The sequence below is a fragment of the Perognathus longimembris genome, chromosome 2, assembly GCF_023159225.1.
Source record: "Perognathus longimembris pacificus isolate PPM17 chromosome 2, ASM2315922v1, whole genome shotgun sequence".
Lineage (NCBI taxonomy): Eukaryota > Metazoa > Chordata > Mammalia > Rodentia > Heteromyidae > Perognathus > Perognathus longimembris.
In genome coordinates, this window is record NC_063162.1 from 138912034 (window position 1) to 138939732 (window position 27699).

Consider the following 27699-nt stretch of genomic DNA (forward strand, 5'->3'; position numbering starts at 1 on the left):
TAAATGGTAAGATGGTTCTTAGGAAACCATTGTTGTAGACAGTCTTTCTTTTGTTCTCTTGCTTGGATCTCCTTCCATGCAATCACCTTGACATTTCACTAGTGATGTTATAGGAATTGCTGACTTCGGTGTCAGATTTAAGGTTGACTTTCACTTTTGCTGTTTTTACTCTAGGAGAGTGTGTTAATGACTTAATGACCTAATTTTTGTAAACTTCAGTTTTTCCATGGGATTTTATGGGTCTTGCTTCATGGGTTTGGCTTTAGTTGAAGGCCTTTGAAGGATCTGACATAGGAGGTGTTGAAATTGTGGTCAAATTGGAATGATTAGGCCCCAGAATTTTAGCTGCCAGTCCATTCAGAGATTGTGGAAACTGCAGCGAGCACATTGCCCAAGACCATGAAAGATGAAAGGAGTAATTAACAAAAGACATTAAAAACAAAATGAAAAAGAAGACCATAGGCTAGGAATACGTATTTACACCTCTTATAAGCGACCAAATGTAAGTCTCTAAATTTGAAGGATGTCATACAAATTAAAGAGAAAAAGACAAAGGACTCCATAGAAAACATGTAAAACATGTAAAAGATGACAAGGCAGTTCATATAGGAAGAAGATTGAGGAGCCAATTATGAAAGATGTTCAACCTCTATTGGGGAAATGAGAATTTACAAACCCTGGTGGGATCCCATTTTACACCTATTGATTAGTACCATCTAATCAGCTTGATAACACCAAGTGTTGGCAAGGATAAGAAGAAACCAGGAACTCTTGTATATTACTGATGGGAATAAATTACTACAATCTTTTTAGCAAGCAGTCTGGAAGTACCTGGTAAAGTTGAAGATGTGTATATTCTGCAAATCAGACATTCAGCTTTTATGAGTTAGTTTTGGAAATGGTCAAATATATAAATATATAAAACAAAGAGACATTTGTAAGAATATCCATTGTAGCCCTACTTCAAGTAGAGGAGTTGATTAGTGCAGTGTAATTTAAAAAAAAATACACTGGAACAGTTAAAATTAACTAGTTGATGTGTATATATTTACATGAAGGAGCCTCAGAAACAATTCTAAGTGAATATATAATATAAATTGTAAAAGTATGGTAATGTATTTATAATTATGCATGTAATATAAAATTATACATACTTTGTAAGTAAAGTTTTTTTTTTTTTTTGGCCAGTCCTGGGCCTTGGACTCAGGGCCTGAGCACTACTGTCCCTGGCTTCTTCCCGCTCAAGGCTAGCACTCTGCCACTTGAGCCACAGCGCCGCTTCTGGCCGTTTTCTGCATATGTGGTGCTGGGGAATCGAACCTAGGGCCTCGTGTATCCGAGGCAGGCACTCTTGCCACTAGGCTATATCCCCAGCCCCTGTAAGTAAAGTTTTATTGAGATATTCTTATGCTATATAGCTTACACATTCAAACTGCACATTTTAATGGCTTTTTGTATATGTACGGAATTGTATCTGTTACCTAGCCAGTTATAGGATATTTCATTACCCCACAAAGAAATTCTACTCTGCTTAGGCATATAACTTGCCTTTAAGATTCCTATCTGTCGTAGCCATAAGCAGCCACTTTCCAGCTTTTTATGTATATTTGTCTTGTGGTAGACATTCATATAAATGAAATGATATGCCACAGTCTTTTGTGGCTGCCTTTTTTTTAGATAGGTTAAAATTTCAACGTGAATCCATATTTTAGAATGTATCCATACTTTATTCTAATTGCAAGATAATTTTTCTTTGCATTTTATTTATCCACTCATTTGTTGAGTATTTGAGTTTTTTTCACTGTTCGGTTTTTAAAATTATTATAAATAATGCTGCTATGAACATTATGTTTTTGGGTGAATATAAGTTTTCATTTCTCTTTTGCTTTTATTTGCTTAATTGTCCTGAGGGCTGAAAATCAGGACCTTGCTTGAGCCACATATACATAGTCCTTTTCCTTTTAGCTTTTTTTAAGAGATGGGATTGTGTACTTTGTTCGGTTCTGCCCTTGAACCACAGTCTTCCTCCTTTCTCCTTCCATATCAGAAACTATAAGCTTTGCCCACTATGCCTGTTCTTTAAAAATCTTTTAGTTGTTCAAAGGAGTTCAATTCTACACATCAGTCTATAAGTACAATGCATTTTGACCAATGTCACCCCTTTTACTACTCTTACCCAGTCCATTTACTTTTTAGGTAGAATCTCACTTTTTTTTTCCTGAGCTTGCCTTCAACTGTGATCCCCCCACATCCCATCCCCAAGTGGCTGAGATTATAAACATGTACCAACATACTGAGTTCTAAATTTTCATTTCTCTTGGATATATGCCTAAGGAATACAATTACTGGATTACTGGCAATTGATGTTAAAATTGGCCGAACTCTTTTATAGAATGGCTGCCTGCTTTAACTTTTCCACCAGCAGCATAGGAGAGTTCCAATTGCTCCATATCCTTGTTACTGCTCAGTGTTTTGATTACAACCTTCATATATATGTGTGTGTGTATATATATATATACATATATATATATATATACAATATCTCATTGTGGTTTAGATTTGCTGTTCCTTGATAGCCAGTGATGATGATCATCTTTTTCACATGCTTTCCCGACTATGAACATTTCTAAAGTATATAAAACATCGGTATTTGTTGTTTTTGAGTAGATACATGTGTAGTCAAAGAATAAATAATAGGATAAAATAAGAAAATGGGAATTTGACTATACTTGTGTCATGCTATTTCTTCAAAAAAGGTATGATGCAGATAATATAAAACTTTACCCTTTTTTATAATCATAATGCTAGATACATAGCTGTCACACATGATTTGTAATCACACACACACACACACACACACACACACACACACACGCGCGCGCACACGCGCGCCACCAGTTATCCAAAAGTGATAGTTGATGCAAAGAGAAGAGAAAATACGTTGGAGAAAGAATCATAACGTAGCAGAAGTCCCAGAAATGCTTTGGTACATGCTTTCATTTTGGAGAAATAGGATGTATAAGAAAGTTTGGTTAAAAAGTTTAAGTTGAAGAATAATTTATTAATACAGAGAACAAATAAGGGCTAGTATTAATCTCAAATGTTCTAGTGGAAGGGGGTGTGGTCTTTTGGAATATAAATAACAAACCTTCATACTTGATAATTAGTGCAATAATGGCTTCCTATATTTTCATTTTGGAAGCTAGATTCAAGTACAACTTGTAGAAGTTATGCAGCAAATACATGGTTTTTGAGAAAAATAGAGACTCAGTGTAAAAAAACCTCAGTAAGGTATAAGTGAATTGAGGGAAAGAAATAGAGCAGTAACTTGAAATGAAAGATGACAAGTTTATTAAAACTTGTTTTGGACCTCTAGCTTGTAGTAGTTGGCAATCATCTGTAGCATATGTGAACAATTTGGAATCTTAGAATGGGCTAGGAACTTAGTTCTGATTTAGGAACTTAGAGTAACCATTTTTTAAAATCCATACCTTCCTTTTTTTCCTTCTTTGTTTATGTCATCAATTTGCATATGTGACTAGTTCTCTTTTGGGTAAAGATATAGTGGATTATTTATTCATCTTGTATCACTACTACCACTTTGCATAAAGAACAGGCACCAGTAATCTACTTAATTTAAAAAGGCACTTCATTCAACATATGGGAACTCTGTGTGTTGGGAAGCCATGAAAAATATGGAGAGTAAAGGCAACAGTGGTTCCTAACAATACCTAAGTCATCATAAATACATATGAGTATTCCTTCTCATTTCTGCCCTTTCCAAGCAGTTGGGAAGACTTAATTGTAACCAATTCCAATAGGCTCATAAAGCAGTGGAAGATGGAAGGACTCTTCCCTGAAGGAAGGGAGAATACAGTGTTGGAATGGAGAAGGAACTGAAGAATCCATGCTTAGGGCCCTTGAACTGTGAGTTGGGGGCAGTCCTACGGTTGATAGAGGGAGCATTTGCAGCACTGCAGGCATTAAAGAACATTTGGAAATGTGGTGGATAAATGCAGAAATCAAAGACGTAACTAAATGCACTGTCTAGCAACATTTAGATGGGATAAGTGATGGTGCCTATCAATTATGTGATTTTTATACATTGGAAACTGGGAGTAAAGAAGACCACACAGTGCTACAAAGGAAAGATTTCATAAAAATACAGTGATTTCCTTTAAGTGTTTTGAACAGTTTCCATATGGAGAAGCAGTTCCTTCAATTCCGTTTTCATCAGAAGACAGAATTCAGGCTAAATATCTGATAGATATATTCCTGACTAATATAAAGAACTCACCAATAATTAGAGCTAGTTACCACTTGGAATATCCTCTTTGGAGAGATGCAGTTTCCTATTTGTAGAAGGATTCAAGGAGAGTCTAAGATGTGAAGATGGAAGGTCTGACTGCATGTCAGTTAAGAAACCTTTTAGCACTCACAGTCTTACAAGGTTTTAAATCAGAACATTGATGAGGTAAGAAGATTTTATTTGTAGTTAGGAGCAAAATAAATTTAGTAACAGAATCCAGGCTAGATTAGACAGCATTTTAGCCAGAAAACAGCCAAGGATGGAAGACGGGTAGGGAATAGTTTGCCACCTTTTTTTCCTGCTTCTATTTTCATGGTATCAAGGAAAGGTCTTTTCAGTAATATCTCCTATTATTGGCTATGATCTTCAACCAGTCTACTAATCAGTGGGTTTTTACCCTCCTTTAAAGTTTCACTCAGAGTGAATCACTATAATTGCCTGTGTTGAAACAGTTTTAAGTACTTCCTGTCCCCTCCCCCCATGATTTAATAGATTTTTGGTTTTGAATAAAAGTCATATTATGACCAACGAAATGTTGTGGGTTTTTTTTTGGCCAGTCCTGGGACTTGAACTCGGGGCCTGAGCTCTGTCCCTGGATTCTTTTTGCTCAAGGCTGGCAATGTATAACTTGAGTCATGGTGCTACTTCTAGCTTTTTTTTTTTTTTTCCAGCATATGTCGGGCTGAGGAATCGAACCCAGGGCTTCATGTATTCGAGGCAAGCACTGTACCACTAGACGATATTCCAAGCCTAAATATTTTTTGACTTGCTCTATAACATAATTTCCCCCAAACTCTTTGTTGTTTTAATCCCCCTTCATCTCCTCTTAGAACAATTTTATCACCTTCACATTTCTCACGAAGAGAATGCCATCAGACATGTCATGAACTGTACAAAAAATAACTATATTAGTTTCTTTTTTGGCTTAGTGCATAACATACTTTCTATAGGATATAAGCTTGTAGGTTTATAACCTCAACACTTTGTGTTTGTACGTGTGTGTGTGTGTGTGTGTGTGTGTGTGTACATTAGTGCCCAGAAGTTCAGTATTGATTGCTGTAGTTTCTCCTACTTTAACTCACTGAGAAAGGAACATAAAGATAGCTTGGTTTATAATGTTGATCTGTTAGCTCTTTTTGCTTGCTATGGTTGTGAATAATCAGTCTCAGAATAATTTTCACACTGCACTGCTGAGACACTACTGAATTAAACATATAGCCTTTCTAACAAATAATATGTCAGAAACTACTAGGAAAAATGTCTAAAATTCATATGTATTGGTGAAGTGCCCGAGAAGAAAAAAGGGTTACTGCGTTGAATGTCTTGGTGTAGGAGTAGTGAGCAGTCTTCAAGGGGCTTTAACAAAATATCTAGTTAAAATATCTAGTTAAAATATCTAGTCATCTCCTGAGGGTCTTCAACTGTCATTCCCACCATTTAACCTTTTCCTTTATCCTACTTGGTGTCACTTCCTATGACTGCCTTTAAGATTATTGTGAATATTAAGAACTGTAATTGTGGCAAACATTCATTAGGGATAGCAGAATAATTGGTGAATTATTTTATATTAAAATAAGATGTATAATATACTATCAGTCAAAGACTTTATCCCCCATAAACTTTTAGATTTTATAAATGAAAAAGCAAATGGACATGACAAAAGCCACATTTGATTACGTTTAGAAGTCATAATGGTTCAGCGTGTTTCTTGTAAGTGGGTTCAGTGCATGCTGTATAGTGGACAAAAACAGGCACGTATGCTGAATGACAGTGATATTTCAAGTAGTTTTGTAAGCAGAATCAAAGAAAGTGAAAGTAAAGAAATGGTTTTCAGAAGACAGCAAGGTGGTTTCAGCTTGAGGGAGCAGCTGCTGAGTCATCTGATGAGAACTTTGGGTTCTCACCAACAGTCAACAGCATGAGATGAAGTTTGGTGGTTAACAGGGTTGGGAAAATGTCAAGGAAGTAAACAAAAGAAGGCTCATTATATGGAGGGTTTATTTTCAGATGCACTGAACAAGTAAGTATAAAATCCTCCTATTCTTTAGGTATGTGTTTATTATTGAAAGAATTTAGTCGTTAGTTTGGAGAACCAACAGTAAAGGAATAAACCACCTAATGCAATTGTTTCACTGTGAAGCAGATTTGAGAGATAAAGCAAATCTAGAATAGATCTAAAAGGGAATCTAGGCTTTCACTGCTTTTTTTTTTGGTTGTTGTTTTTTTTTTTTTTTTTTTGCCAGTCCTGGGGCTTGAACTCAGGGCCTGAGCACTATCCCTGGCTTCTTTTTACTCAAGGCTAGCCCTCTACCACTTGAGCCACAGTGCCACTTCTGGCTTTTTCTGTGTATGTGGTGCTGAGGAATTGAACCCAGGGCTTCATGTGTACAATGCAAACACTCTACCACGAGGCCATATTCCTAGCCCCCCAGAAGAATGCATCTTAAAAGTATTATAGATACTGGATATATGCCAAAGGTTTTAGAGGGAGCAAGTATTTTGGCTTGGATTGATCAGGTAGATTTTTTTTTTTTTTTATGAATAACGCAATGCTTTGTGGTATAAGAGCTCATTCACAGCATTGCTCCCCTTAATAAGTATAGTGTGTGTTGCTTTGGTTATACTGTTGGTCATCTCTCTCTAAGAGTATGGGTTCTTCTGACTTCTTAAAAAAGTTATTCTCTTTCACTATTCTATTTTAGTGTTGGAGGTTGGTAGAAAGTAGCAGATTTGTCCCCCCCCCCACCCCCATGCCCTAATAGCAGATCAACCTCATCGAATTCACCAAACTATCTTTAGGAAGAGTTAGCTTATATATAAATTTTTTTTTGGAGGGTCAGTGTGTGGGTTTGAACACAAGGTTTTTTGTGTTTGCCAGAAAGGTGTTCTACCACTTGAGCTACACTCCCAGCTCTTTTTGTTTTTGTTATTATAGAGTCTTAACTTTTCACCCAGTTGCCTGAATCATGACCCTTCTATTTATATTTAGTCTTCCCAATATCTAGGATGATGGGCATGTGCCCACTGTTTATTGGTTGAGATAAGACCTTGCACAAATTTTTTATGTCCCAGCTGGCTTCCAACTCTGGTGTTCCTTGTATCACTTTTCTGAATCCTGAGATTTATGGATGTGTGCCACAGGGCTATCAGTTTGGTTCCTCTTTTGTTAACAGGATGGTTCTTTGGATTGAGTGAGTGAAGAAGTTAGTTCATTATAAAGTGTTAAATATCATGTAATGTTGTAGTGGACTCCTTTTATGATAGTATGCCTACTTTACAATGCACATATAATTGGATATTAAAAGTCATGATTGTACTTTGATGTGTCTTTCTAACCACAGGCTATCAGAGAAGAGTTAGTTGCCTTGTTGGGGAGTTGAATTTGGTATCAAATGATGACAGTTAAGTCCCTGCAGATCTAATGTAAGGAGTCTGTTTATATTTCTATATCTGTATCTTGTATCTGTATCTGTATCTATGTCTATATCTGTGTCATCTGTATCAAATGAACAGCACAAATCTTGTTGCAGAGTTAGTGAGAGGACTCAGGTCTGCAAAGTAAAGGAAAATCATGGAGAGGGAGGAGACTTGCTCTCAGGGGTTTGTCTCCTTTCCATTCGGTGTTCTTGTTCTGGCTGCATTTGTACCTTTGAGTATATAATATATAACTCCAAACCTGTATTAAATTGCCTTTTTTTTGTTTAATCTATTTTTAGTTGTTTTTTGTTACTTTCAACTAGAGAGCCAGTGAGTATGGTACTTAAAGTGTTTTTAATCCTCTAAGTACTCATTCATTTTCCTCCCTAATGGCTACTAATTTGTTTTTAAAGGCCAATTATATTCCTTCATTTATTGAACAAACATTGGGTATTTTTTTCTTTTTTAGCATACTTCAGAGGTGCTGAGATGAAGGAACATGATATTAGTACCCATAGCTATTTTTAACTTATTGAGGGAAAAGGCCATGGAAATGACTACATATAACATTGGGTAGAAGAAATAAATACGTATGTCAAGCCCCACGACCTTAAAAAAATAAACTTACTAGAGATAAATTTGATATGCAACTTATTTGAAGTAATTTTAATCTTATACTTAGTGTCCTTCCCTAAGGTCATTCATTTTTTCTCCTCCCTTTCTCTCCCCTCCTATCTCCTCCCCTCCCCTCCCCTCCAGTCTGTCTCTCACTAATGCTAAGGTCAGGACTTTTACCTGTGCTTCTGAGCATTCTAAGTAGGTCAGGCAGTATGACTACAGAGGGCTTTATTGAGTAGGTGCAGAGAATTACAGTGATGTAGGAAAACTTAAAACAAAATAGAAGCCTATCTGTGGACTTTGTTGTTGTTTCATTAAACTTGCTTAGCAAGTCATCTTAGCAAGTCACTTATGTGTGGTTTGAACATATCAGTATTTGTGTTTAGGATTAGAGTCTGCATATCCTATAACTTGAATCATGTATAGGAAGGGTAGTTTTTTATATACCTTGCATTATGTAATAAAAAAGGTATTTCCATATGAGATCTGTCCTATAGCTTGCCTTATATAATACAATGGATGCTTCAATTAGATGCAAACCTCTGAAAAGTACTGTTAAAGTGCACAGGGCTGATTTTAGAACCACATTTTCATAACATGGAGGTTATGTAGGTTACATGTTTTACTAGCTCATACAGCTCTTCAAAATGACCCACTTCAGAATGACATTCAACTTTACAAGAGCTGATTGAAATGGGCATTGGAAGAAAATCTCTTAGGGGTTTATGGAGCAATTAAACAAAATAAGCCTGAGAATCCCATTCTTTTTTAACAATAAAATATGTAAGTGCAATTTTAGGAAAATATGGAAAGTTCTTATTATATAAAGACATGATGACAAATACATATATTTTTAATAGGAGGGATGGAAACAATTCTCATTTACAAAATCTCATTAGCATAAGTAATATAATTACTGCAGTGATCCAACTATGAGCTAAATCATTTTCTTGGTGAGAAATCTTCTAGAGACTGACTCTAGAAACTTCATAATACGGTACAACTGATGGTCACTTCATATTCTACCCTGACAGCACACACTCCTGAGGGCTCCCCGCACCTTTGAGCTAGCCAAGCATGTTCTCTCAAGTACTCTTGTTCCTAACTCACAATGCTCACTTGGTAATTGGATGCACATTTCTGTGCACACTTGCAGACATTTTTCAGTTTCATTCTTTCTAGATTGGAAGGTCAGTAAAAGCAAGCACTTTGTTCCTAGTGTTGTCTTTGAATATAAAATGTTCTTAGTAATTGTTGAGTAAATTAATTAATATTTCATACTTATTCATATATCTTTTACGCTACTAACATTACTTACAGAAAGCCATGCCAAGCATATTTTTAGATTCTCAGACGACTGTTGTTTATTTGACGTGAAGTTTAGCATTGAAAATGATCACAAATAATAAAAAAAGTTATCATTTTTCTTTCTTAAGAGGGAAGGGAATCAATGAAAGAGCCATTGAAAGATTTGGAAGTTACACTTTGAAGTGTGATGAGATTGAGATGTGGAGTTGGGATGGGAGATGGTTGGTACCCCTTCCCCTAGATGTGTTTTGTCTCTGGAAATGATGCTTTGGGCAGTGAGTGGATTACTGGTAAACATGCCTGCCCAGACAGGAGAGGTGTTAACTGAATTCAACTTTGGCTAATTCCAGGCTCACTTCACAGTGACTGACATCATGCCTCGGTTGGGGGTTAAATCCGTAATTGCCACAGTCATAGCACTGTGTGTTGTGCCTGCAGATGGCTCTGAATCTGTCAAGGAAAGAACAAGATAAATATTTTCTTATAAATATGAAAGGAAGAGTTAAACATTTATTGTTTAGAAACCAAGCTGATAAGCATATTACATTGTCTGAGGCACAAGAAATAAGCAAATTAATTGCATGCAAATAGCTATTTCTTACAAAGCGTGGGATAATAATAGTATCTGTTTAGATGTTTATGGCAAGTTTATTTACATGCCATAATTTTCTGCTAATTTTCCTGTGCAAAATGATAACTGTTGGTTCCTTTTGTTATTCTGACATAAATACTTTGTTGATATTATGAAAACAGTTATCCCATCTTTCTGTCTTTGCCATGCCAAGGGCAAATTTAAAGAATGTGTTTGTGAATTCATGCTAAAGAAAGAACTGTTCAATATGTGCGTTTTTTTTTAATGCTTTCAACAAATGGTTGCCATCATGAACATAACTATGTAATACAGTTATTATTGGAGATTAGCACTCGATAGTTCTGTTCAGATTGACTTTTTGTTGATCTCTTTCAAGAATGTCTTTTGATGCCAACTTCTTGGTGAGCTTCAGAGGTTTCCTCTCTTAAAGCAATACAGGAATTGAGCAGTTTATATTGACAGTGTGATCCGTAGTGTGGCCTTCTGCCATTTCCAATTATGAGTAATTGCATTCATTTTTCAAGGATGTTTCTAATCTCTGCTGAGTATTCCTCCTATGATAAAAGGAAGTTTGGATTTTTTCCTGCTGTGAAACTCTAGTTGTTGCTTTGTTTATGTTCCTGGAGGTGTATTAGAAGTAGTGAGAAAAGTTCTTTTATTTTTCAAGATAATCAATCTTCTGAGTAATTAGCTTGGATTATATGTCAGATGCTTAAAAGGCAATGTAACCTTTCACTTGGGGGAAATGTTACTGCTTTTACTTTGTATACAATTTTCTAGGCTGGCTTTATTCACTCCCATCCTCCTCAGCAGGGTAAGACACATCTCTACTGTATGCGAAGTCTCCAGCATTTTGCTCCATTCCATGCATTTTCATCAGCTACTCTGACATTTTGACATGATAATTTGGAGATCATTATGCTATGGAATGCCAAACACCGTGATTGTGATTGATTTTTAAAATTTTATTTTTGTTCACAAAACAGAAAGTAGAGCAGAGATGTGATTTTTTTTTTTTTTTTGAGTTTTGGTAGAGCCAGAATTTTTAACATTCAGTCTTAAAGGACAGCAGAACATTTTGTATCTTGTATTAGTTTGTGTCCGCTACTTACTCTCTCTTATAGGAGTGACATAGGAAGGTTGAACCATTGAACTGTGCAAATTACTGTCTTGCCTTTGGGAACCCTCTTTACTACCCTTTCCATTGATTGCCATTTGCAGATGAAAGTTCTAGAGGCTGGTTGCCAGACATTATTGTGGATTTTTTTAGAGGGGCAGGGAAAGGAGTTAGGAGGCACAAGCACACCTTTGGGGCCTTCTGTTCCTTGTTCTTTCTTTCAGATTGCGATTCTCAGGAAGAGAAATCATACTACCTTTCAATAATTCTGATTTAAAGGGAGGAGAAAAATCAATTGGTAGATTTTGAGGAGAGAATCAATTTTTCTTACTATAGAAAAGGATGAGAGACATAACTACCTTGTGTTTGCAAATTATTTGCTTTCAGTCTGTGATGCTTTCAAGATTTTGAGAAATAGGATATTTAACTTTTCAACTTATGACTGATAGGATCATAGGAAAAGTGCTCCAGCCTAATGGAAGGTTAAAATGGAGCTTTCAAAATTGCTGGATCACACTTGACAGCGATTTGTATGTCTATGGATTATTAAACCTCAGCATAGAAAATGCCCTTATTTAAAAATTTCCAATTTTATTCACTTGGTCTAATGTGTGGAACAGCCATCCTTCCTGTTGTTTTATGTGGTACTGTGTAAGTTTCTTAACCACAGTTAAATTTCTGGTCAAGGCCAAAAAAATTGAGCTCTAAGATTTCTCTCTTGGACTTCTCAAGAATTGCTCACATTTCCTTCACCCTTGACCTGCTTTCTTTTGACATCTAGATGTAGCTATTTTGTTATTTCAGCAACCTTGGGCATGTGTCACCAACTGGCACATATGGCTTAGAAAGAATACTCAAGAAGATATCTCAAAAGGCACAATAATCACTTGTGCTATATTTGATTTTATTTACTATGTGGACCCTCATACTGCTCTGTAAGAAATCCCCAAGGGTTATTTAACTTTGACTAATTATATGCAGACTTAATGTTCTGAAATTACTGTTTTAGCATTTATAAATTGTGACATGGATTCAGTAGTTGGGGATTGAAATTAGTTTATACATTTCAGGTTTCTTTAGTCACTTATATATTAGAATATTTTATTGTTATATAATATTTATTCCACAAACACATATTGTGATTATTGTTCATATTTTGTTTGACCTAGGTTGAACCAGGACTTCAAGTTACTTTTGATAAAATAGTGACTATCTTTAGCCTTCTTTTTTTTTTTCCTCCAGTACTCAATTTTGAATTCAGGGCCTTGTACTCTGTTGCAGTTCTGTTTGCTTTTTAGTTAATTTTTTTGTAAGAATTTTGTTTTGTTCTTGTAGGTCACTAATTTTGATTCTTCCAATCTCTGCCTGCCAGGTAGCTGGAATTATAGACATTCGCCATCATGCCTGACCTAGCTTTCTCAATTTTGTGTTTTACCTTTCCTTTTTTTCATTGTGATCAAAAGTTACTTTATAGAGATTATGCAGATATGATATATGAAAATTCTAATTTATAATGAGTCACTAGAGGGGGATTGTAGAAATATTATGTGTTGGAAATGCTGAAGGGGCAAGAGAATATCAACTGAAAGAGGTAAGACTTGAGGTTTGGGAGTTAGATAATTACTACTTTGGATTGGAAAAACAGTGATGATGCTAAGTGGGGAGAATATTAACTTCCTAAGGGCAAAGGTAATGAAACAGGGAAGTCTCAGAATACCAAAGAAAGACCTAGAAAAGAAACATGTCTGATCATAGTGTTTTGATATATTCAATGAGGTAAATTAATGTACAAAGTATAAAATTAGCTAAGTTAGCTTTCAGTACACATTTGAACAAGGTGTTTTTTTTTTTGGTAAGTTTAATTTTTTTTAAATTTAAAATAATTGAGAGTACTAATTTACTTACAGTGAAGTTTACCATATTAAATGATACTGTTAGTAGTTTTTACTATATTCACAAAGTTGTAGGACCATCACCACTTTCTAGCTCCAGAATGTGTTTATCAGTCCAGGAAGGAACTGTCATCCTTGGGTCCTCACTATATCTGTCATTCCCATTCCCCTTACTCAGCTTTTGGTGATCACTAGTTGATTTTCCTTTTGATGGATTTGTCCTTTCAGAGTACTTTATGTAAATGGGATTATACAACATATGGCCTTTGTGACCGGGTTCTTTTACTTAGCACAATATTTTAATTGTATAATAACACAGTTTGTCCTACAGCATATATTGCTACTTAATTTCTTACTATAACTTAATAATGTTACATTTTTTGGACATTTTACTTATTTGTTCATTAATTGGTAGACATTTTGGTTGTTTCTACTTTTGGTTATTATGAATATTGCTCTGCTATGATTTTTTGTTAGTTGTGGGGCTTGAACTCAGGGCCTGGGCACTTGAGTTTCTTTGTGCTTAGTTAGTGCTCTACCACTTGAGCCATAGCCCCACTTCTGGCTTTTGAGTAGTTGATTGGAGATAAGAGTGTCAGGGTGACTTCCATCCACAGGGTGATTAGAAAAGAAGAAAGTATACTAAATGACAAGCTTGCATTAATGATGTCTTCCGTCTCGTTCTCAGCTAATTTGTTCAGAACTTTTTTTGGTTAGGTAAGTGACTCACAAGGAAGGGCACAATTTGACTTCCACAATTTAACAATCTTGGCAGCTATGAAGGTTGTTTATTTATTGATAGGCAACTGCAATTTATCTTCCTTAGGTAAAATGCAGTTATTTAAATGATCTTTCTCTCTTTTTATGAATGCTGGACTCAGCAGTAAACATGTAAATGACTTCACAAGAACAAAAACACTCATTAAATGTCAATAAACTCTCAAAAGCACAGCTATAAAACTATCAGAAAAATTCAGTACTTGGTCAGCAAAGACCATCAAGCTTACTTTAGGAAAGGAGTAAATAGGGGTTTGGAAAAGAAATCAAGAACAGGAATCTAGTCCTTGTTCTCTGTGGGCTTTGGAAAGTCACTTGGCTTCTCTGAGCATAATTTATTTTCTAATTACAAAGCAAGGACATTTGAGTCTGTTTATTCATTCAGATACACCAGCTAAGCACCTATTGTTTACAGTGCTGATCTAAGTAGAGTGGATATAGTAATAAACAAAATGGACAAGGTTCTTCACTCCAGATACCTTTCATCCCAGTAGGAAAATAATCCATTAGAAAGCCTCCAATTCTAACACTATATGATCCTCCAAAGCTTCAGACAATAACTTATCTCAGAATACATGAAGTCCCACAAGGCTGGAAAGAAAGGGCACACTTATTTTTCAACTTTGTATCAGCTACATCTCAAATAATGTGCCTAATGTGATGGGAATGTAAAGTAGTACAGTCAATTTCAAACAAATAGCTAACTACAGAGCTACCATATGGATCCAACAATTCTTTTTTTTTTTTAAAGATTAATTTTTTTGTCAATGTGATGTACAGAGGGGTTACAGTTTCATATGTAAGGCAGTGAGTACATTTCTTATGAAACTTGTTACCTCCTCCCTCATTTTCTCCCACCTTCTCCCCTTCCCAACTCCCTCTCCCCCCAGTCGTACAACTGTTGGTTTACAGCATATTGTCTTCTAAATATTGCTGTTGCATTGGTTTGCCTTTTATCTTCTGTTTCTCCATTTTGATGTTTCCCTTTCCTTCCCTAGTTCCAATAAACCTATATACAATATCCAGTGTAACAGAAGGTGGATCCAACAAGTCTGTTCCTAGGGAATGTGAAATTGTAAATATGTATTCACTGAAAGACATGTACAAAAAATTTCATAACAAACCAGGCGCCAGTGGCTGACACTTGTAACTCTAGCTACTTAGGAGGCTGAGATTTGAGGATCATGGTTCTGTATCAGTCCAGGAAGAAAAGTCCCTTTAAGACTTTTATCTCCAGTTAACCACTAGGGTTTACTCACCATCCCTTTGTAACGGCTATTTACTACCCTTTATTTGTCAGCTGCTTCTGAGGCACCTAGAGCACTAATTTTTAATCATTTATATTTTGAAATGCAATGTAACCCCAAATTTACAACTTGTCATCTTAATTTGTAATTTTATTATACTCTTAAAATAAACATATGCACATATATGTATGCATATATACATACATATACATATACATACATGTATGCATACATACACACACACATATATATATAAATAAAAACTTATGCATTGTTTTATAGATAGTAAAAGCAGGATACCAGATACGGGCAAACAAAACCCTCTTTACATCTAGATTATTGTTCAACAGTTGTTCATTCCTTAACCCATCTTATCACCCATCTCCAACTTGCCCCATTGTAGTGGGCTTAGACAGTGTTACTTTCTTTGGAGTAGGCATTTTTTTTGCACATCTGTCAGTTACCATAAGAACCTGCTTCTAAGTAGCAAAACACAGAGTCTTTTTTTTTTTTTTTTTTTTTGCCAGTCCTGGGGCTTGAACTCGGGGCTTGAACTCAGTGTCTGAGCACTGTCCCTGGCTTCTTTTTGCTCAAGGCTAGCACTCTACCACTGGAGCCACAGTGGTACTTCCGGCTTTTTCTATATATGTGGTGCTGAGGAATCAAACCCAGGGCTTCGTGTATACGAGGCAAGCACCCTACCATTAGGCCACAATTCCAGCAAAACACAAAGGCTTGACCTGATCTGTATCTTGTTATCAATCCCAACCTCACTTACAGTTGACTCCCAAATACCCAGCATACTTGTAAGAAGACAGACATGTTTACTGTTGTATGCTTCCAACTTATGGGGAGGCTTGTTATTCAGTATTGTGGCAATAACTAACAAATACAAAGGGGTCCTGATACTAAGATTTTCTTTGGGTGCAATACTTTGGGAGCTTTAGCTTCCCTGTAGAATCAAGACCTTTGTTGATTCACAGCATCTACGTTCCTGTTTTGTGTCACCAGACATGAGTACATCTACTCAGGATTGAAAGCTTACTTCAAAGCTAGCAATTAGATCAGGAAAAGACTGAGATCTCTGCAAATCTGCTTATCCTTGGAAGTTGTTATTAAGAGAAGGTAATGACAAGTGGCTGCTTTAGTGTTGGATAAAGTAGCTGTATTTTCTTAGTGGTAAAAAGGGTAGTAACTACATATTGATGGTCACTTTAATTATGGGAAAAACCTATTAAAATTCCATTTTTGTCTTTAGAGGTAAACATATAAGGAAACTGGAGGAGGCCAAACACCTCTTTGAAATAATGATTGTCTTAGGCCAATTTCTTCACTTTGCTTTGGGCATCTTTAGATGCCAGTCCTAAGTGTGTAGGCACATTTACACGCAAAACTGCTTTGGTGAGGAGAGGTTGTAAGTCTGAGACCTCTTTAAAAGAGAGGTTTCAGATATCTGGCCATTGTTGAAACTGCTTAGCCTCAGCAGCACTTTTACTTGTTTTCTTCTTTTTTCTCACTATCTTGGACAAGATGAAAAGAAGTGTTTATTTCAAAGGGTTTTGGAACCCATCCTTCAAAAAATAGTGGACAAAGAAAAAGGACAAAAAAAGATACTGTATAAAAACTAGGAAGATTCTCAGCAGTTCCCTTTCTTGCCCATTTTAAATGTGATCTTTCCCTTTGCTCTGAGCTCCCCCCTCTGGCATTCCTGGTACATTTCTCTTTATGTAATTATGGACGTCAAAGCTCCCCCATCAAGTCATTTTGCAGACCCTCTAGACTGCAGGTTTTTTTCCACTGTAGTATTGAGTGGGGATCATGGAATGTAGCAGAATAGCTTGCAACATTTGTTAACTTGCAAGTTAACAGGAAGAAAAGAAAGGTAATCCAATATGCTATTGATGTTGCTTGGAAGGTTCTTTGGTTCGTTGACCATATTTGAGTCTATGTGGGAGTATTAAAATGAAGTACCTTTTTCACAGACCTCATGGTTGTGCTATTATAACAAGCTTTGAATTCTGGGCCTAGGCTGGCCTTGCACCATGATTCTTCTGATCCCTTTTTAAAGTAGCTATGATTACAGAAAAGATGAGCCATTGTGTTCATCTGTTTTCCTGTTGTTTTTTAAGTTGTTCAACTAATGTGTAATTTATAAAGGACGAAACTAAGGTAGTTAGAATTGTCTATAGGAGAGGAGCCAGAGAAACACTGGTATAAAATGTATGAGGTAAAACTATGCATTTTGTAGTATAATTAAAATTTCTAAGTGATGTTTATCCCTCCCTCTCCCCTCCATTCCCTCCTTTCCTCTCTTCTTTTTCTTTAATTCTTATTATTCTGAGTGATCTGAGTTGACCAGCAGTAGGTATTATTGTGCTAATAATTGCACTCAAATAAAACATCTCTACTCAGAGTTCCCTCCTATTCCTCTCCATCTATATTTGTATTTCACTTAAGTTTTAGATAATCCATGGACATGTATTTCTGGGGAAAATGATCCTTTATCTTGTTAATTTCTACAAGTTTCGGGGTTAGGAATGTAGTTTTTTTGGTAAGCCTGCCTTGATTTTGTTAAATGGGTAAGTGAATGAGTATTATGTTTCTTTTGGCAGTGAACCACATGGGTGTTTTCCTTTTGAGTAGAATATTTATTCTTCTTTTAATTTGTTCTTATTGATTTTTGTATTCCTTCTGTTAGTGAAAGGAAGAGTGAAATAGCAAGGCATGGTTACTAAAGCCGGTAATCCTAGCTACTTGATAAAGTAGGGATTGTAGTTGATGTCCAGCCCTGGCATAATTGTAATTTTTTAATGTAAATTTTATTGTAAAGGTGATATAAAGAGGCATTACAGTGAACCTAAGTCAGGTAATGAGTACATTTCTTTTGAATAGTGTTACCCCTCCCTCATTTTCTCCCACTTTTTTTGTCTGCCCACCCCATTACCCCTCAAGTTGTAAAGATCATTTCCCAGATAGTGTCTAGTGAGTATCACAGTTGAATTGGTTCACCTGGCATCATCGCTCTAGATACTCCATGTCATCCAGTGAGTGGGTACAGTGGAATGTGCCTGTTATCCCCGCTACCAGAGGAGCACAGTGGTTAGGTAGAGTTGTCTGTGCTGTCATCCCCAGTGCAACAGGGATGGATAGTAGGAGGTTCACAGTCCAGACCTTCCAGGTATAATGTTAAGACCATATCTTGAAAAATAACCAGCAGAAAAAGGGATTGGAGGTATGGTTCAAGTGGTATGTCTGCCTAGAAGTCATGTAGGCCCTAAGTTCAATCTCTAGTACCTCCCGAAAAGGGTAACGTAGCAGCATCTAGACTATCTTAGTAGTTATTTGTTTTTAGAACATAGAATTTACACTTGCCAGTTGATTCAAGAGATATGTGTTCTTTATATCATTTTTTGTTGTTGTGATGGTTTTTAAAGACAGCTTTGATACATAGCTCTGGATAGCCTGCAAATGGCAATCCTGCCTTCCTGAATGCTAGGATTATAGGCATATACCACGAAGGCCAGCAGCTTTGTTGTATTTGAAGATTCTTTTTTCCTTGGCATGTATACAAATTGTCTGTCTTCAAAGAGAGTCTAACTTGCAGTCACTTGGGCCTTCCTTGTATCCTTTTCTTGCTGTTTCAGCTGGCATGTCTGTACTTAGCCTTCTTTCCATCTGAGTTCTGCCCTGTGCATGAGACCTTGCATTTGACCCTAGTCCTCTTAAGGATGGAGTTCTTATTAATATACAAATGATATTATATGTATAATTCTCCTTTTCTCTATATGAACCAGTGGCTTCTGATTTAGTTTAATCAGCATGTAGTTATTATTGTATTTTGTTGCCATGCCTATGGTTTGCACATAAAGATTCCCAGAAATGAAGTTTCTTCCAACCTCCATTTATTAGTTTAAAATATAAGAAATGAAATGGAACATTTAATCTATTGCATTATTAGAAACTTGCTTATGATTTTTCCCCACTAGCTAGTATCAATCTCTTGGGACCATGTGACTCTATATAAACTTACCTATCTGCCATGTTTACACATTGAGATTGAATCAATGGCAATGTAATTGAGTTTGTAGATGATATCTATATACCTATTGTATGTGTATTGTGTATGTGTTGTAAAACTTTAGTGATTCATTAAACTAGATAATGCTTATAGTTAAAAGTGCTTTTAAAATTTTATTCTACTTTTCATGTTCTCCAAATGCATTAGAAGATGTATTTTTTAAAAGAAAATACTGAAAACTTTTGCCAAACTTAGTATATATATTTTTCCTTTCATTTTAAAGTTTGTCAGAGATACTATTGTTCTAGTCTTTAGGTTTTAATTGTGACTATAGTTTATGATTTAATTATATACCTGATGCTTATGTATTTTGCCTTTTTCATTATCTCATGTCATTTGTGAGAAAAAAGATTGGCTTTGTGGTGCAGGTTTCTATAGAGAAGGCATGGTAAAGCTTGCAACCCTCACTTTGTTCACCACGTTCTGCCTGGACTCATTGAATTCACAGTGTGATGGGAAAAATGTCATAACCATCATTTTTTGTATTCTCACTTTGTAATGGCTTTAAGATTGAAAGAGTATTTCATTAATTTTTTTCTTTCACTCCAGATCTTCTGTTTCTCTATTTTTCTGTGATATTTCCATAATGATGGCAAATGATTCTGCACGTATATGAGTGAATTCCCCTACGAGGCTAAGCTTGCCATCATCCAGGCCTACTGATTGGTATGGGTTCAGTTTTGTCAAGTGTTCCACATCTGCTTTTTGTCAGTCGCTATTTTTGCAAAGTCTTCACTCTCTCTAATTATACAAATATGTCTTCTTCATTTTTCTTGTCAAAGACAAATTAAAAAGAATTAGTTCAGTTTCTGAGCTAGCTTAGTCTTCGTTAATTCTATACCCCACTCCATTTTTAGTAGCATTTTTCTTTTCCTAGTCTATTCCCCGCTCCCTTGATAATTTTAAAAGTTTTCTTCTGTGTCTTAGTTGTGTAGTAGGAATTAATTTGCTATCTCTGGCTTTTTTTCTATATGTTTTAGCTGACTGTAACAAGATACTTCTTCACTTTTCTTAACATTTTTGTCAGATCTGTCTTTGTAGATATTTGAAGACTCATTTGTGAAACTACATTAGGTGTTTCTTGTTCATTATCATTTTCCCCAAGAGGAATTTGAATTCTGTGTGTTAATTATTTAATTATCCTAATGATGTCTCATTTGGTACTCTTAGCCTCTTGTACACGGACGGAAACACTCCTTCTTCCTAGGGCTCTGCAGAATTGTTGATTTTTAATGTTTATATATTTGTATTTAAAGGGTTTGGGAAATGTTGCTGTGGCTTAAAGTGGTAGAGCACCAGCCTTGAGCAAAAGACCTTAAAGACAACGCCCAGGCACCAAGTTCAAGCCCCATGACTAACAAAAAAGAAAGAAAGGAAGGAAGGAAACAAGAAAGGAAGGAAGAGTTTGGGTCTTTGTTTATAACTTTTTCCTGTTTTCTCTCTTTCCATCTAGGTTTAATTGCCTGTGTTCTTTAAATTAACATTTTAAAATTTGTGACATGTACTACTTCCTTTCCATTGCTTCCACTCCAGGTTGTAATTATCTTATACACAGTGCTTTGAAAACTTCAATGGCCAGAATCACCTGGATTGCTAGAAGTCCAGACCCTGCAGGTCAACCCCAGAAATCTGCATTCAGTTGGGTGTGTTAAAGTCTTGGTATTTTCATTTCTAACAAGCATTCCTAGTGGTTTTGATCACACCACTGTTTGCAGCTACTGCATGCTAATGGAGGCCCTGGCTGCCTACATTTGTCAAAGATGGATTCTCTTCACTTGGTCATTCCTTCATAGACTCATTTATGAAATGCTATCTGTAAGGCACTGTGTTAGTCAATGAGCAGAATGGATATGACTCTAGAACTTGCAACACTTAGAACTATTTCATGCCTTTCTCAACTTGAAACATCTCTGATTTATTTTTATTTTTTTTATAAATAGTAGTGGGTCAGTTCATTATTGTTTTACTGAGGTACTGATATCAGGTAAGGACTGTGCACTAGGAGACTTGATTTCAGGGGTATTTTTTTTTTATGCTTTCTGTCTCTGTTTCTCTGTTGGTCCCATCCCCCCATGTTTCACTTGCAAAATGATAATTCTATTAGATCATCTTGTGTTTCTTTTTTTAACTTAAAAAATCTTTCCTTTTTTGGTACTGGATATCTAACCCATGATGGTATACCTGTTAGACAAGTACTTGGCCACTGAGCTGCATCCCAGTCCATCTTGTCTTTCTTTAAGTCAATGTTTGAGCCTCAGTTGTAGTATATGCCCTTCAGTGTCTTTGCATCAAATTTAAAAGAAATCTATCATGTTTTATCAGGTCTTATCTAGGAAGACATTACTTAGAAACCCCTCTCAGTTTTAGAGATGTTAAAATATAAAATAATGTGCACAAAATGATCCATGAAGGAGTGTATTTATTTGCATATGAGTATTTATATTGATGAGGATAATAATATAGAAAACCACCTTCTGATTTCCGATATTTGGTTATCTGGAGCCAAGAAAACTGTACTGCTAGGTTGACACTCTTGACTCCGAATTTATGAAAGTGAGAAAAGTAGCTAAGATACAGGTAGACAGGATTAATGCCTCAGCCCCGATGATTCTTCTTCCCATGTTTTCCCTGGCCTGACTCACTCTAAATTGTGGGTGTCTAAAGTTTGCTAACAGTATCATTGCCAGTGTGACAGTTATTCACCAATTGACTCTTGTGTTTGCTACTCAATTCTGTCAGCTCCAAGAAACCAAACTCAGGTTAACACAATGCATCTTGCAGATTACAGCATTTCTATTTGCTTTTCCTTTAAGTTACTTACATTCACTGAATATATTAAAAATCAAGTTAAATAAGAAGTTTAGTGATCAGATTCAATAATCACTTATTGGCAATACTGTCTGTGTTCTCCCCCCTCCCCATTTCCCCCCTTTCTTCTTCCATTTCCTCTTCCTTTCTTTTTCCCTCCTTCATTCTCTCTTCCTCCCCATTCCAAAGTCAGGCCTAATGGTGAGTAACATCAACTTCCTTTTGAATTTTCAGAAAGGTGTGTGTGTGTGTGCAACTACAAGGACTTTCTTATTTTTCCTCATATTTTCACTGGGTTGTCTTGTTTCTCTGACATATTGAGGGAACCAGGAGAAAAAGCTAGAATCAACTGTGCCTTTGTTCAGCGCCTGTTCCATTATTCATTCTACTGTTTCCATTCCATTCACTTCTCTCTATCTTTTAAGCACTTTTAGCCTTGGAATTAACTTCTTATGCTACATTTGGTCATCAATGTTCATGATAGAACTGGAAGTACTACAGGGGGATTTTGGCTGAAATCTTCCATTTCAAAAGTCATAACTTTTTAACAGCTAGTGGTAAATGCCAAATAAGTGACATGGAGTGTGATTACCATGGGAGTTACAGGAGAACATTTGGAAAATGTTGTTGGAAAATACTTCAGCAGGCGAGGAGTATTTGCAGATGGGTGAGTCAGATCTGGGGAAACAGTATTGGAAGAAGACATCCAGGCAAGTGTGAGTTGTGGGGTGGAAGTTTACCACAGAAGGCAGAATGTGGTGAGTAAGAGATGTATGTCATTTGTGCCACAGAAAGTTCATGCATATGAAGTGTGAGGATGGTGCCAGATAAGGAAAGCTTGGGGTTGTCTCTTGCTGTAGTTTTGCCTTCTGCCAGGACCAAGAACAAGTAACAAACGTCAAGAACTATGTGGTTCACTCAGGAGATAGGGGCATATTCACATGCTAGCCAAAAATATGAGCTAGCATGTAACACATCCATATCCAGTGTATTCAGCAAGTGCTCATTCGTGGGCATTGGGTGACTGAATGTTCTATCTCAGTGTTTTCTTTGTTCAAACAACAGAACCAAGCTGTCTGACCAAAGGATAGAAGTCCCAAATGAGACTCAGCAAAAGAGACCTAGAAGAGGAAGTATGAAAAGAGAGGGTAGCTAACATTCTAATGGGGAGATGGAGACAGTAAAACCACAACACTACATGGGATCAAATCATTGTATGCTTTTTGTGGGAGATGTCATGTTTTAGATCTTTGAAGAAGACAAAAGAATCACATTAAGGTTGGGAGAAGGGAGATTAGAATTGGGGCTTATATTTTGGGCCATATTAAATTGGGAGACATAAGATACTGAATTTGAGGAGAGATCTGGGCCAGTAAATCGACAGGTCTTATCAGATAGATTCCATATTAAGTGAGAGGACTGGATGGATCCTTGTATGGACTCATGCAAACAGCTCGTTTTAAGTCATACCCATGTGCTTAGAGATTAGCTACATAAAATTCTTTCCCTTCCCCAGTGTTGAGGATTGAACCCAGGGGTTTCCACATGTCAAGCCAGTGCTCAACCACTGAGCAACATCTGTAGCCCTAAAGTTCTTACCTTAAATAAACTTTTAAAACATTAAATAGAACTTTATTGGCATAGGTATGATTTGTGTATGCCTCTTCCCTCCCTCCCCCCATTCTTTCTGGATCATATGCGTACTGAAAGATAAATTTCTATGATGTAGCTGATGGTGGAAAGAAAACATTTCTTAAAGATATCAACTTACATCCTGATATAGTGAAATTTTTGTAAACTCATTATAAAATTTACTCAAGTGTGCCTATGCAGTCATAGGTTTCTGATCTTCAGATTTATGGAGAGTCCCTGAAATATTTCTCGGTGTAAATATTGTATTTAAAAAGGACAGCTGGAACATGTGTGAGTGCTTTATAGTAAACACACAGCTGAGGTTCTGAAGCCCTGTGAGCAAGGAAGATGTTCTGTTTTCTCTGTAGGTGTGTCAAGGAAGGCTTTGGATGACAGAGTGACTCACACTGGGCAGCAAAAGTGAAAATTGTTGAGCCAGTCTTAGAACCCAAGACTCTAATTTATCTGCTGGGGCTTCCATTATGTTAGTGATTCTCATCCTTGGATACACGTTACAGTCATCTTGGAGAGTTCAAAAACAAAGCAAAAATAAGGTGCAGGTCCTGCACCAAGGGGGTGTAAGGTCTGGGGTCTCTGGAAGGAGTCTCTGAAGGTTGCAAGAGATGAGGGGCCCTGGGCTCTGCAAGGGGAGTGGAATTGTATCAGAGACTGCCTTAACTTCATCCTTACCCTTTTCACACTAACTCTTTGGAAACACTGTTTTGGAAATTTTCTCTCAGTCCCAAACTTTCTTAAGTTTTAACCAGTCCCTTACTTATGGGGTAGAGGCACCTAAAGGAAGAGACCCTCCCTGGTGGCCATGTAAGTAGGCTTTCTAAAGATGTGGAGGTTGTGCGAAGAAGAAACTCAGAACTCTCTAGAGCCTAGGGGCAGCTGCCCAGGAGGGCATCTGAGAGGAAGCTATGATTTCTGGGGAATCTGAATGCCCCCTCCGGCTTTTCTTTCCCTTCTCCCTTCTGTCCCCATTTCCACCTGCTCTGTCCTTAACACCCCCCACCCCCACCCCCTTTTTTCGTTTTTCTTCCCTTCCTCTTCACTCTTGGTCTTAGGCTCTTGGTCTGCTTTCTCATTCAAAGCTGATGTTCTACCACTTCAGCCATGCCTCTAGTTCTAGTTTCTTGCTGGTTACCTGGAGATTTTTTTCGCCATGCTAAAATATGCCAAAATTTTTACTATAGGATCTGAGAATTACAGGTAACTATTCTTTTATTTTTTTAATTTAGTTTTTATTGTCAAGGTGATGTACAGAAGGGTTACAGTTACATACATAAGGTAGTGACTACATTTCTTTTCAAACTTGTTACCTCCTTTTCCATTTTTCTTCCACCTTCCCTCCTCTCTACCCCTCCTCACCTTGAATTGTACAGTTAATTTCTAGCATCTGATGCCTGCAGGAATGTGACTAAAAGGGAATGCTACTGCACTGTTGGTGTGAGTGTAAACTTGTTCAACCACTCTGGAAAGCAATATGGTGGTTCCTCAAAAGGCTAAACATAGAGCTCCCCTGTGACCCAGCAACCCCACTTTTGGAAATTTACCCAAAGGATCACAAACAAGGCCATATAAAAGCTACCAGCAAAACCATGTTTATTGCACCATTATTTACCATAGCTAAATATGGAACACAGATATCCCTCAGTCAATGAATGGATCAAGAAATTGTGACACACACACACACACACACACACACACACACACACACACACACACACACACTGGAATTCTATGCTTCTAATCAGAACAAATGACATTGCCCCATTCATAAGGAAATGGAAAGACGTGGAAAAAGTCATACTAAGTGAAGTGATCCAGACCCAAAGAAAACATAGACTCTATGGTTTCCCTCATTGGTAATAATTAGTACATGTCTAGGATAGTCCTAGCAAGTGATTGCAATAGCTTTTTAGCTATAGTGATCGCATAGCTTAATAGCTATGTACATAGGATCACATAAGATGATGCTAAGTGAAATGAACTCCAAGATATGGAAACAAGTGGTTTGTCATTGTTGTTGTTATTTTTAGTGTACTACAGGCAGGTATTCTTAAAGAGTAAAGGAATCTTAGGAGAAACAGCAAATGTATCTTAAGAGAAAGCTGATAACCAAGTCACAACCATGCTATGAGCATCTAGAAAGATTGAGTCCTTTATTCTCAATAGTCCCTGCCATTGTTCCTCCTCACCCAGCCTTAAGTATTCTGCCCATCTCTTATGTCCAGAATTGCTAGTGCCCATCAATTTCAGACAATAACTTTCTTCTATAACAGTTATTTTTAACTATGCTCTTTTGATTGTGTACTGTTGTGGATCATTGACAGCAACTGACAGTCTAACAAATGTACCCTGTGGAAACATGTTCTTAGTAATAATGACAGAATGGCCAACAAAATGTTACATATGTGCACTACTAACCTTTGTGCTTTCTGTGAGCGAATGAGCAATGTGTGGACCTTTGAAATATATATCTGTTTAAAATCCTGTCATATGAGGATAGTTGTTCAAGTCTGTGGTGCATTTTGTATTTTTCCCCATGTTAAACTGTTTATAATGGCGTCACCAGTTGTTCATCAATCTCCTTTCCATTATGTAAAGTCTACCAGTGTCCACCCTCTGTCAGTCTGTAAGTTAATCATGACATATATACATGGAAAAGGCTGTTATTTTTTCTAGGAAGAGAATAAACCATAAATATGAACAAGACTTTAAAAGAGCCTAACATAAATCACTAAGAAAAATCTGTACTGGACTGTGAGAATATAAAAATCACCATGAATTATAAATAATATAGCCAGGTAATAGAAATCATTTTATGTGAATGCAAAAATATATTTCTACTTGTTACAATAAGGCTCAATGATTTTTTAAAAATCGTTGGCTGACTACAGTCTATGGTGGAATACTGTATAGGAGACAATACATGGAATACTGTATAGGAGACAATACATGGAATACTGTGTAGGAGACAATACATGGAGACAATAATGTGGAACACTGGTGCTTACTTAGTAGTGCATATTATATTTGCTTTGTATTGACATTAGGTATCAAAATAAATATCTACATTTTTCTTTTTATATTCTTTAATAGCAGTTTTAGTTTTTACAAAATAAAAATTTCTATTGACTATTTCAAATATCTCAACAACGGGCATGCAACTATAATTCCAGCTCTGTGGAGCATTGTGGATTGAGGCTGGCTGTAGGCCCTAAGGCCTAGAGATGTGGCTCAAATATTAGAGTGTCTACCTACCACATCCAAGGCCCTGAGTTCAAAACCTCAGTACTTAAAAAAAAGAGCAACATTTTTATTTTTACTTAATTAAAAAGTAGAACAAAAGACCTTACAAATAATGTCTAAAATCACAATAAATGATGTGCTTAAATAGCAAGCATGAAGCCCTGGGTTCAGTTCTCAGTACTTCTACAAAAGGGGGGAGGGTTACCACCCCTTCCCCTGACGGATGTATCTTAGTAATATTTTAGAGGAAAGTTGATCATAAACTAGGGTATATTACATATCTAATAGGTTAAGAACTATTTTTCTCAATGTAATTTTAAAATTTTTGTTGTTGCAGTACTGGGGCTTGAAGTCAGGGTCTGGTATCTCCCCTTAGCTTTCCCCCCTCAAGGCTGTGACTATCACTTGGGCTATGCTTCCACTAAGAGATTTTTAATGTTTAATTGAAGGTAAGTGTCTTAGGAACTTTTCTGTTCAGGCTGGCTTTGAACTGTGATGCTCAGATCTCATCCTTCTGAATAATAAGGATCACAGGTGTGAACAACCTTTCCCTGACCTATTCATGTACTTCTACCAGATAATTTCTTCCATACTTATATAACATTTTTTGTTTGCTGTCCTGTTTTAAGTTATTTCTACAATACTA

General features: G+C 36.5%; 1 protein-coding gene and 1 long non-coding RNA gene across 4 annotated transcripts in view; one reads left to right on the forward strand and one right to left on the reverse strand.

Annotated features, from left to right (window-relative positions):
* Positions 1 to 27699, forward strand: part of Exoc4 (exocyst complex component 4) — a 669227-nt gene that overhangs the window by 150265 nt on the left and 491263 nt on the right. The window lies entirely within an intron of this gene.
* Positions 1552 to 17295, reverse strand: LOC125347161. The gene is made up of 3 exons (XR_007210119.1): positions 16354 to 17295; positions 15175 to 15182; positions 1552 to 1563 (listed from the first exon to the last, which is right to left on the reverse strand). It is a non-coding gene; the product is annotated as an uncharacterized LOC125347161 (long non-coding RNA).